At 43.4% G+C, this 9365-nt stretch overlaps 1 protein-coding gene across 1 annotated transcript in view; it reads left to right on the top strand.

Moving 5' to 3' along the window:
- Window positions 1-260: 260 nt before the first annotated feature.
- Window positions 261-9365, top strand: part of KANK4 (KN motif and ankyrin repeat domains 4) — a 68632-nt gene continuing 59527 nt past the window's right edge. Inside the window, exon 1 of the mRNA XM_042461297.1 lies at window positions 261-448. The gene's annotated coding sequence lies outside the window, so the exon portion shown is untranslated. The remainder of the gene's footprint in view (window positions 449-9365) is intronic.

Below are 9365 nucleotides of genomic sequence, written 5' to 3'. Positions count from 1 at the left end.
CATCACAAAAGATAAGGTCTAGGAACGCTAATAGGCATCTAGAGCCATGACTTCTTAGTCCTCCTGGACATCCTTCCCTCCCTCCCTCCCGGGCAGAAGGCCATGCAATGGAGGACAGGTCCGGGGAGAGGAGGAGGAGGCGCCTGGTCCGCCTGGGCATCTGGGGGCCTCCCCCTCAGAGTCAAGGAGGAGGAGGAGGAGGAGGAGGGCCATCTGGCAGCAGGAGAGACTGCTGGCCAGACCTCCCCTCCCTCCCTCCTTCCTTCTCTCCCTCCTTCTTTCCTCCCTCCTTGCAGTGCGAGAGAGCGACTCCAGCGCCGCGGCTTCCCCTGGATCGCCTCCTGCTGCCGCCTTGGAGCCCCAGGAGCCCCGAGGGAGGACCCTGGCTGGCCCTGGAGGAGGAAGGAGGGCTCCGCCGGGCAGAGGGAGAGCAGCCCAGCCCCACCAGGTACGCCCCCCGGCCCCCCTGCCTCCTCTCCTCCTCCTCCTCTTTCTTCTGCTTCTCCTTTTCTTCCTTCTCTCTTTCCTCTCCTCTTTCTCCTTTTCTTGTTCTTCTTCCTCCTCCTCTTTCTTTTCCTTCTCCTCTTCCTCGTCTTCCTCCTTTCCCCATCTTCTCCTCCTCCTCTTTCTCCTTTCCCCCTTCCTTCTCCTCTTCCCTTTTCTCCTCTTCTTCCTCCTTCTCCTTCTCCTTTTCCTCTCTTTGCTTCTCCTTCTTTTCTTCCTCCTCCTGTTTCTCCTTTTCCTTCTCTTTCATCTCCTTCTCCTCTTCTCCTCCTCCTCTCTCTCCTTCTCTTTTCCCTCTTCCTTCTCCTCTTCCCTTTCCTTCCCTTTCTCTTTCTCCTCCTCCTCCTTTGTCTCCTTCCTTTCTGGGCTCAAGGGCTCTTCTTCTCCTGCCTGCCTGCCTTCTTTCCCGGGGGCTGCTCTGCCGCAACGCCCGGCGCCCTTCCCTCCTGCCTTCTCTCTCTCTCTCTCTCTCTCTCTCTCCTTCTGGGAAGCTCAGATCCAGCCGGCCTCCTCCTTTTCCCGGACAGGTCCTCCATTCCTAGGACTTTGTGTCCAGGACGGAATTCCCCGAAGGTCCTCCCTTTGGAGCCAGACTCAGACAGAAGCATGCCTTATGTACTGACATCTCTCTAGGAGCGGGCTTTGCAGCTTTGACTTGGCCAGGTCCTCCTTTTGTTCCCCCGGGAGGTCCTCCATTTGTGGGTGCCTCGTCCTCCTTGGCGGCGAGGACCACCTGGCCAGCGATCTCCGGGCGATGGAGGGACTTGAATCTGCGTCAAGGCAGCTCTGAGGGTGGGATCTGAGGATGAGGGTGGGATCAGTCCCTTTGAGGGTGAGGGGGATATCTGGGGATGATGGTGGTATTAGTCATTCTGAGGGGCAGGGGGATATCTGAGGATGATGGTAATATCAATCACTCTGAGGAGCAGGGGGATATCTGGGGATGATGGTGATGCCAGTCCCTCTGAGGGGGATACCTGAGAATGATGGTGGTGTCAGTCACAGGGTGACCAGCTGGCCTAACCATAATGGAGGACCCTCAAGAAAAATGGAGGACATGCCAAACCTAAAAACATTCATAGAATGAGAAATCCATGTTTCTTGGTGATGCACAAAATGGAGGGCAAGCCCTTGAAAAGGAGGACGTGCCTGGTCCCCCGCCTGAGCAGCAAGGGTGCCCTCCCCTCCCATTGTGGAAGTTCCTGGGCTGAAATTCGTGTTTGCTTCCCCTCTTCTAGCAACCCATTGTCAGGCACAGGGCTGCTTTTATGCCACTGGGCTGAACAGTGAACCCCTCTAAGGCCCTTCCTTCTCTTGTGGTTCAGGCTTCCCTGGAAGTTTTTGCTCCTGCAAATTGTTGGCATTGGTTTCTTTTCATTTATAGCTCACTCACTCACTTTGAAGAACAGATGTTTAGAGGTGCCTTCTCTGATCTCTGCAGGGATTTTCTTTCTTGCTCACCTTGACGCCTCAGTCCAAAACCGGGGGATTTAGCATTTATACTTTTGTTCACCTTGGTTGTTGATGTGTGTCTTTAAGTCATTCCCAACTTTAGGTGACCCTAAGATGAACCTTTCACAGGGTTTTCTTGGCAACATATGTTCAGGGGAGGTTTGCCATGGCCATCTTCTGAGGCTGAGAGAGTGTGACTTGCCTAGGGCCACCCATGGACTTTCATGGCTTAGCGGGCTTAGGGACACAAAACCTACAACAACGACACAACAATGCACCTTATAAATGTTTATTACTGGGAGTAATAGTAGCTTTGTGGATGTACAGTGTTTATCCCAGGAATTATGAAATGTTGATCAATGTGTCACTTGTGAGCATGACATGCCTTTTCAGAAAATGCATCACCTGTGAGCATGATCTGTTAGAGGAACTGTCCAATAGGTTGTGCTAACAGGCAGAGAGGATCATCTTTCACAAGATGCAGTAATAAAACAGGGAAGGGGTGACATCTACATTCTCAAGAAAGGCTCACAAAAAGTGTCTGCACACCATGGGATATTGATTGCAATACGATCTATACTTACTTGATAGTAAAGCCCTTTGCAGTCTCTGGGGTTTATGTCTGAGTAAATATGGATAGAACTGCATTGCTAGTCAAGAAGGTCACTTTCTGTTTGGGAGGAAGGAAAGCACCTCAGGTTTCAGGAAAGGGGATTTTCTTCTATGATTGGCCCTCCACATTTGCAGCTTTGACTTTTGCAGTTTTGATTATTTGCAGATTTAATTAATATGCTCTCTCTATGAACCCCCAGGTCCTCCAGAGAGGTTCTGCTGGAAATTGGCCATAAATTTGTACTGGAGGATCTAGAGATTACTAGAGAAAACACTTCTAGGCTTTTTAGATCCTGCAGCATGATTCTGTGATCAACTTTTGGCAGATGTTGATCACAGAGTTGTGCTGGAGGACCTAGAGATTCCTATAGAGTTGGTCTTCCAGGTAAAAAAAAGTATTGGTTTTTTTATTTGCAACGTTTCCACTTTCACAGGAGTCCAGTTCCCCAGCTCCAGTGAATATGGAAGGAACACTGTAGATTGAATGAGGTGGGAGGGCACACCTTGGTTGACACCTAAACCTTAGGAGGAACTTCCTGACAGTAAGGGCTGTTCAACAGTGGAACAAACTCCCTCAGAGTGTAGTGAAGTCTCCTTCCTTGGAGGTCTTTAAGCAGAGGCTGGATGGCCATCTGTTGGATGTTCTTTGATTGAGAGTTCCTGCATGGCAGGAGGTTGGACTGGATGGCCCTTGTGGTTTCTTCCAACTCTACAATTCTATGATTCTATGATCTAGAGGAGAAACAGCCCATGAGCTCCCATTCACCAGGGTGAGGTGCATTCCAGGGGTCCCAGAGGCACCAAACATACCTGGAGGGACCACATGTGACTTGTAGGCAACATGATTCCACTACTTGATTTAAAAGTATTGAAAAAGGTTCTGAATTTAAAAAAAAAGAAGATTTGGCAGTGATAAGCAATAATGCATGAGTACCAGATGTATGAGAGCCAGAGTGGTGTAGTGGTTAGAGCATAGGACTAAGACACTAGATCTTGGTTCAGGTCCCTGCTTTGCCATGGAAACCTGCTGGATGATCTTTCATGAGTTGCACCCTCTCAGCCGCAGAAAATCTTGTGATACGTTCACCTTAGGGTCTTCGTAAGTTGGAATTGACTTGAAGACACACAGAAATGAAAACCAAATGTCCATCTCTAAGTACATTCTGCACAAGGGATGTCACTATTTCTGTAGTCACTCCATCATCTCATGGGGTGATCCTTTCTTTATCCCCTGCAGAGATTAGTGTTAAAACAGTGCTATAAGAAGGACATCTGAGTATTAATGCTATAAGATGGATGGAGAAACAAAGATGGTATGCTTGTAAGAGTGGCATACATGCTATGGGCCTGGAGAAAAAAAACACCTTGAAAAGTGCATGTAATGCAATGGCACAGAGTCTACAAGGGTTAAGGTAAAGTAGTATAGTGGTGGTGGCAGCATTTACTTTCTCCCTCATGGTGCCAAAATATCTAATCCTTAGCCATTTGAAGCTTGCAGCTGAGGCTGAGAAATTACATGGAAAATGTCCACTTTGGGGAAGCCTTTGCTCATTGCATATTCAACTGTTGTCAACCATGGGCATTCAGTGTCATGAGCACTGAATCACATTATGTAGTTCTACGCTGGTTTTCAGTGTACAGTTGCATAATATAACTATTCCAACATCTATTTATCTTGTTGTTGTTAACTGCCTTCAAGTCAGTCCAGTCTCATGGTGACGCTGTGGACGAAACATCTCCAAGACCCCCAGTCCTCCAATGCTCTGCCTAGGTCCTGCAAATTCACATCCATGACCTCCCTAATAGAGTCTATGCATTTGGCGAGTGGTCTTCTTTTTCTGCCTCCCTCCACCTTCCCTAACATTATTGTCTTTTCCAATGAGTCATGCTTTCTCATGATGTGGCTGAAGTATGACAGTCTCAGTTTAGTCATTTTGGCTTCCAGGGGGACTTCCGTCTTGATCTGTTTGTCTTTTTTGCTGTCCATGGTGTCCTCAGCACTCTTTTCCAGCACCACATCTCAAATGAACTGATTTTCTTCTTATCCACTTTCTTCACTGTTCAGCTCTTACATCTCTACATAATGATGAGGAATAAAATGGCTTATATGATTATAACCATAGTCCTCTGTTGTATATCTTTACTCGTAGGATCTTGTCTTGTTGCGTTACACAAAAATGGTGTAGTATCTTGGCTAGATATAAAGACTGGCGTTAGTCATTGGCCATGTTTGTACATTACTTTAAGGTGGACATCTTTATTTATTAGGCCACAATGGTGGTTATATGCAGACCTCTTGCTTCCTCTCTGCCCCTCAAACTCACATGAGAGAGTAAATAAAACAGCTGAGCATTTGGTCCAAACCTAAGATTCTAGTTTATTTAGACAAAATGACCCCGGTTTCATAAACCAGCAAAACACTCTGATTCAAAGCTGTTTTATGATCCTAGTTTGTTTGGATACAATAAATTATAATACAAGTTTTTGATGTATTGTGAAGTCTGGTGGGAGAAACTAAGTGGAGATGTTCAGCTGCATGTGGTAATATGTTGATGGCTCCAGATTTAAGCCTTCCTTAGAGTAACATCTGTTAAAATCAGTGGGACTTCATTTACTCATGACTATGCCAGTGGATTTACTCTAAGCATGACTGTGCTTTGGATCCAATCAGTTACTGGGATATTATTTTTAGATTTCTTATGAATAAACAGTACTTTTTAAACTGTTCACTGTTGCTATATTATTAGAGTTTTAAAAACACAGAATAGCTGTATTATATATTTCTGTTTTCCCTTCCTTGCTTGTGGGAGAAGTGTTTTGCTCAGCTTTACAGAGAGGCCTGTTTGTGCAAGTGAGTCTGGGGGTGTGAGCAAACCAAGGGGAGTTCAGCCCAGGGTGTATGAATTGGGTCACTACCATCTGAAGAGTTCATACAGGGAAATGCCTTAATTTTCTCTTTAAAAATTACCTCCCACACTCTCAGGCCTCTGAGAGCCAGTTTGGCCAAAATATTTAGGTGTGGTTATCTGCTGAATAAGAAGATTTTAGTAACAACTTACTTGAAAGCATTATGCTCAATATAAGGGGGGGGGATTCTTTAGAACTGTATGAGGGTGGAATGGTTTTTAAAAGCATGATATCAACACCTAGAAACAAGGAAAACCTGAAAAGTGAAGAAAATTGTTTTCTTTGCATAAATGCTTCTGATTTATTAATATACACCTGCCGTAAGCTACAGTGTGGTGTACAATGGAAGTTAAAGTGGTGTCAGACTGGATTATTTCTACAGGGCAGATCCAACCTGAGAGACAAGGGTTCAAATCCCTATTTTGCTTTGGAAACTACTAGGGGACCTTAGGCCAAGTTACATTCTGTCAGCCTAAAAGAAAACTTCCTTTGAAGAAGTCTTGTCAAGAATAACCTAGGGTAGTGTCACTGCCACAATTTGAAGTCAACATGAATAAATAATAATAATAATAAAATATTTATTTGTATCCCGCTTCTCCCTGTTTTGGATCAAGGCGGGTAACAACAAACATAAGAACAATAAAAATAGAACATAACAAATCACAAGTAAAAAACATAGCAAAGCATATAAAATCCAATTCCCTATTCCCCTCCCACCTTAAAATAGCATTAAAAACAATAATTCCCAACTGGAGAGCAAACATTCCAAGGAGGTCAATTTGGGAAGGCCTGCCGAACATGAAGGAACAACAACAACAACAACATGTATCTATGCCTAAATACCCTAGAGATACCACAACCTGTTTGATCTCAGATGCTAAGCAGAGTCAGAGCTAGCTTGTACTTGGAAGGGAGACAGCTACAAAATACCAAGTGCCATAGACTATATTCAAAGGAAGGCTATGGCAAACCACCTCTGAGTGTTCTTGCCTAAAAAACTCAAACCTGTGAAGTTCATTTGGTTTTCTTAAGTTGACAGACAATTTGAAGACATGTGTTACTTTACTGGGCATTTATATTATGAGTATAAGAATAGGGATTTTCATTAGGGATATCTAGAAGTAATTCAGAAACTATAATTCATACATAACTATAATAAGTTTTAAGAATTTAATATTATTCATTAAAAACTCATTTATTTCTCTCAGAGGTGAGCAGCTTCAGAGGCAGTACTTTTCTAGCTCTAGTTTCCTTTGGAAGGAGAGAATACTGGAGATTTAAGATGCCAAATAATTATTTATCAGTATGTTTATATCCCATGTTTCCTCCAGCGAGTCCAAGGCAATGTATGTGGCTTTCTTTCCACCACATTACACACCAGCTGTGTTGCTGCGATGACTAAACCACGGTCACCAAGATTATCCCATGAAATTTGTGGCTCATTTTGGGCTCAGACCTGGATGTTCCAAGACAGAAAACAATGCTCCAACCATTATGCTACACTGGCTCTGCCAGTTAAAGAACAAATTCACTGTTTTACATCAAATCCCAAGAGAGGCACCCCCAATGAACCTAATTCTCTTTCTTATTTGACTCCCAGTTCCACACAGTGGTTCTCTGGTTAGCTGACATGACCATTTTGCTTACACAGCCCTTTCCCTCAGGTGGTGGAAGGGAAGAAGATGAATAATCTTTATATATGAATGAAATTTATTACGGTCGATGACCAGCACAAAGCAATACAGTACAACACAATATAGTACAATAACCAGTAGAAAAAACAGGGCACACAGTCTTTAAGCCTAAATGGCTCTTTCTCAGAGATATCTCTATATACATATAGAATCATAAAGCTATAGAACTGGAAGTGACTCCATTGATCATCTCATCTAATCTTCTGCCAGAGCAGGAATCCATACATAAAGCACCCCTGGCAAATAGCCACTAAACCTCTGTTGAAAACCACCAGGAAAGGAGATTCCACCATTTTCCAAACAGCCCTCCTACTGTTGGGAAGTGTTCCTTAATGTTTCGTTAGAATCTCCTGTCTTGTAATTTGACTCCATTGCTTTGACTCCTACTCTTCAGAGTAGCAGAAAATAAGTTTGCTCCATCTTTCACACTACCATCCCTCAGATATTTAAAGATAGCTTTGATATTGTGCGTCTCCAGACTAAAAACCTCCAACTGCTTCTCAGATAGTTTGGTTTCTGGATTTTTTAGCATCTTGATTGCCCTCATCAAGACAGTATGCTATGGATGATGGGGTTGTTTTGCATCTATACCAACCATGCGCCAACCAACCAACCTCCTCCCCACCTTTTCGTAGCTGCTGTCTTCCTATAGCTCGACTCTTGTCTTCTTGCCTCCCCACTCATTACCATTCATGAAACACTTGTATGGGGGGGGGGGAGGCTGCAGTTGCGAAGAGATGGAGAGGGGGTTGGTTGGTGCATGGTTGGTATAAAATTCTGACCTCAGTAGCAGCCAGAAGAGTGAGTTATCATGGCATTAAATCCAATTTACACCATTGTTATCCAGTAATAAGATGCCAGCCATCAGCATCAGCATCAGGGTCATCATCATAGTTAATTGGCTGTTGTACTGATGTTGTATTTATCAGGTGAGAGTCAACATGGTGTAGTGGTTTGAGTTATTGAACTACAACCCTGAACATCAGGGTCCAATTCTCTGCTCGGCCATGGACACACACAGGATGACATTGGGCAAGTCACATACTCTCAGCCCCAGAACACCCTATGATAAAGTCAACTTAGAGTCACCATACTTCAGAAATGAATTGAAGGCACAACAAAAACAAATTGATCAGGTGGAAAATCAGCCTTAGGGATTTTACTTAAGATATGATGGATGAGTGCCATTAGTTTTGATTACTATACTTAAAAAAGCTTTAAACATTTGAGATAATATTTTCTATAACAAAACCTTTGTAAAGTAGGAAGCTGGGCAAGCCTGAATAGAACCAATCAATCATGCTTCATGGAATGGAAGATCAGGCTATGGAGGAGAGGAGGAGGATATAAACTAGAGACCTGTCTGTTAAAGAGTTAGAGAGTGAGAAAGATTGTGAGGGCTAGTTTGGAGTAAGGGAAGGAAGAAGATCTGAATTGCGGTTTGTTCGAAGCTGACAATGTGGAGAGAGTTCAGTGAGAAGTGTTATTTGACTTGGAACAGAAAGACTACTGTGAACTATGTGTGTCAAATTGGAAAAAAGGCTAAATGCTTATTTGTTACATAGCAAATCTTTACTGTTATTATTTTCTACATCTCTTATCTGGAAGTTCTATTTTAATAACTGTTTGAGAGAACTGGGCATGCTTTACCACATTGAGCCCACTGATCAACACAGCCACTTGTCCAAAACAGTGGTCATTTTGATGACTGAGTATGAGATTCAACGTAGGATCTTGAGGGGCAAAAGGGCAAGGTGAATGATAGGACCCCAAAGTTTGAAACTGCAGGGCTTGCCTGGATAGGGGATCCATCACAACCTTCTTCTAGGATTACTCTGATACTGGGCTTAATTTGCCAGACTGGCTTGTCTGTGTTATGGAGTGTATTCTACCACATAATTCAGTCAATTGTAGAAGAACCTGTTTTTCATAGTGTGTTCTGTTCAAAAATTTGTTTTGTCCCACCCATATTGACATCCTTTTTTTCTTTTGGACCTGATGCCAAATCATGAAGTACAAAAATACCTTGCCCAGTTAAATTAAGCCAAGACTGAGAAAATTGTTGGTGAGTGTGTTTCCAAAACCTCAGTAATTTTCTCCCAAAATAATTGTGCCACTGGATGTGTAAGACCAGGTAGTATACATTATTATTATTATTATTATTATTATTATTATTATTATTATTATTATTATTAT

The sequence above is a fragment of the Sceloporus undulatus genome, chromosome 4 (genome assembly GCF_019175285.1).
Source record: "Sceloporus undulatus isolate JIND9_A2432 ecotype Alabama chromosome 4, SceUnd_v1.1, whole genome shotgun sequence".
Classification (NCBI taxonomy): Eukaryota; Metazoa; Chordata; class Lepidosauria; order Squamata; family Phrynosomatidae; genus Sceloporus; species Sceloporus undulatus.
The sequence above is the reverse complement of the archived record's forward strand: the minus strand, read 5'-3'. Positions and strand labels throughout refer to the sequence as shown.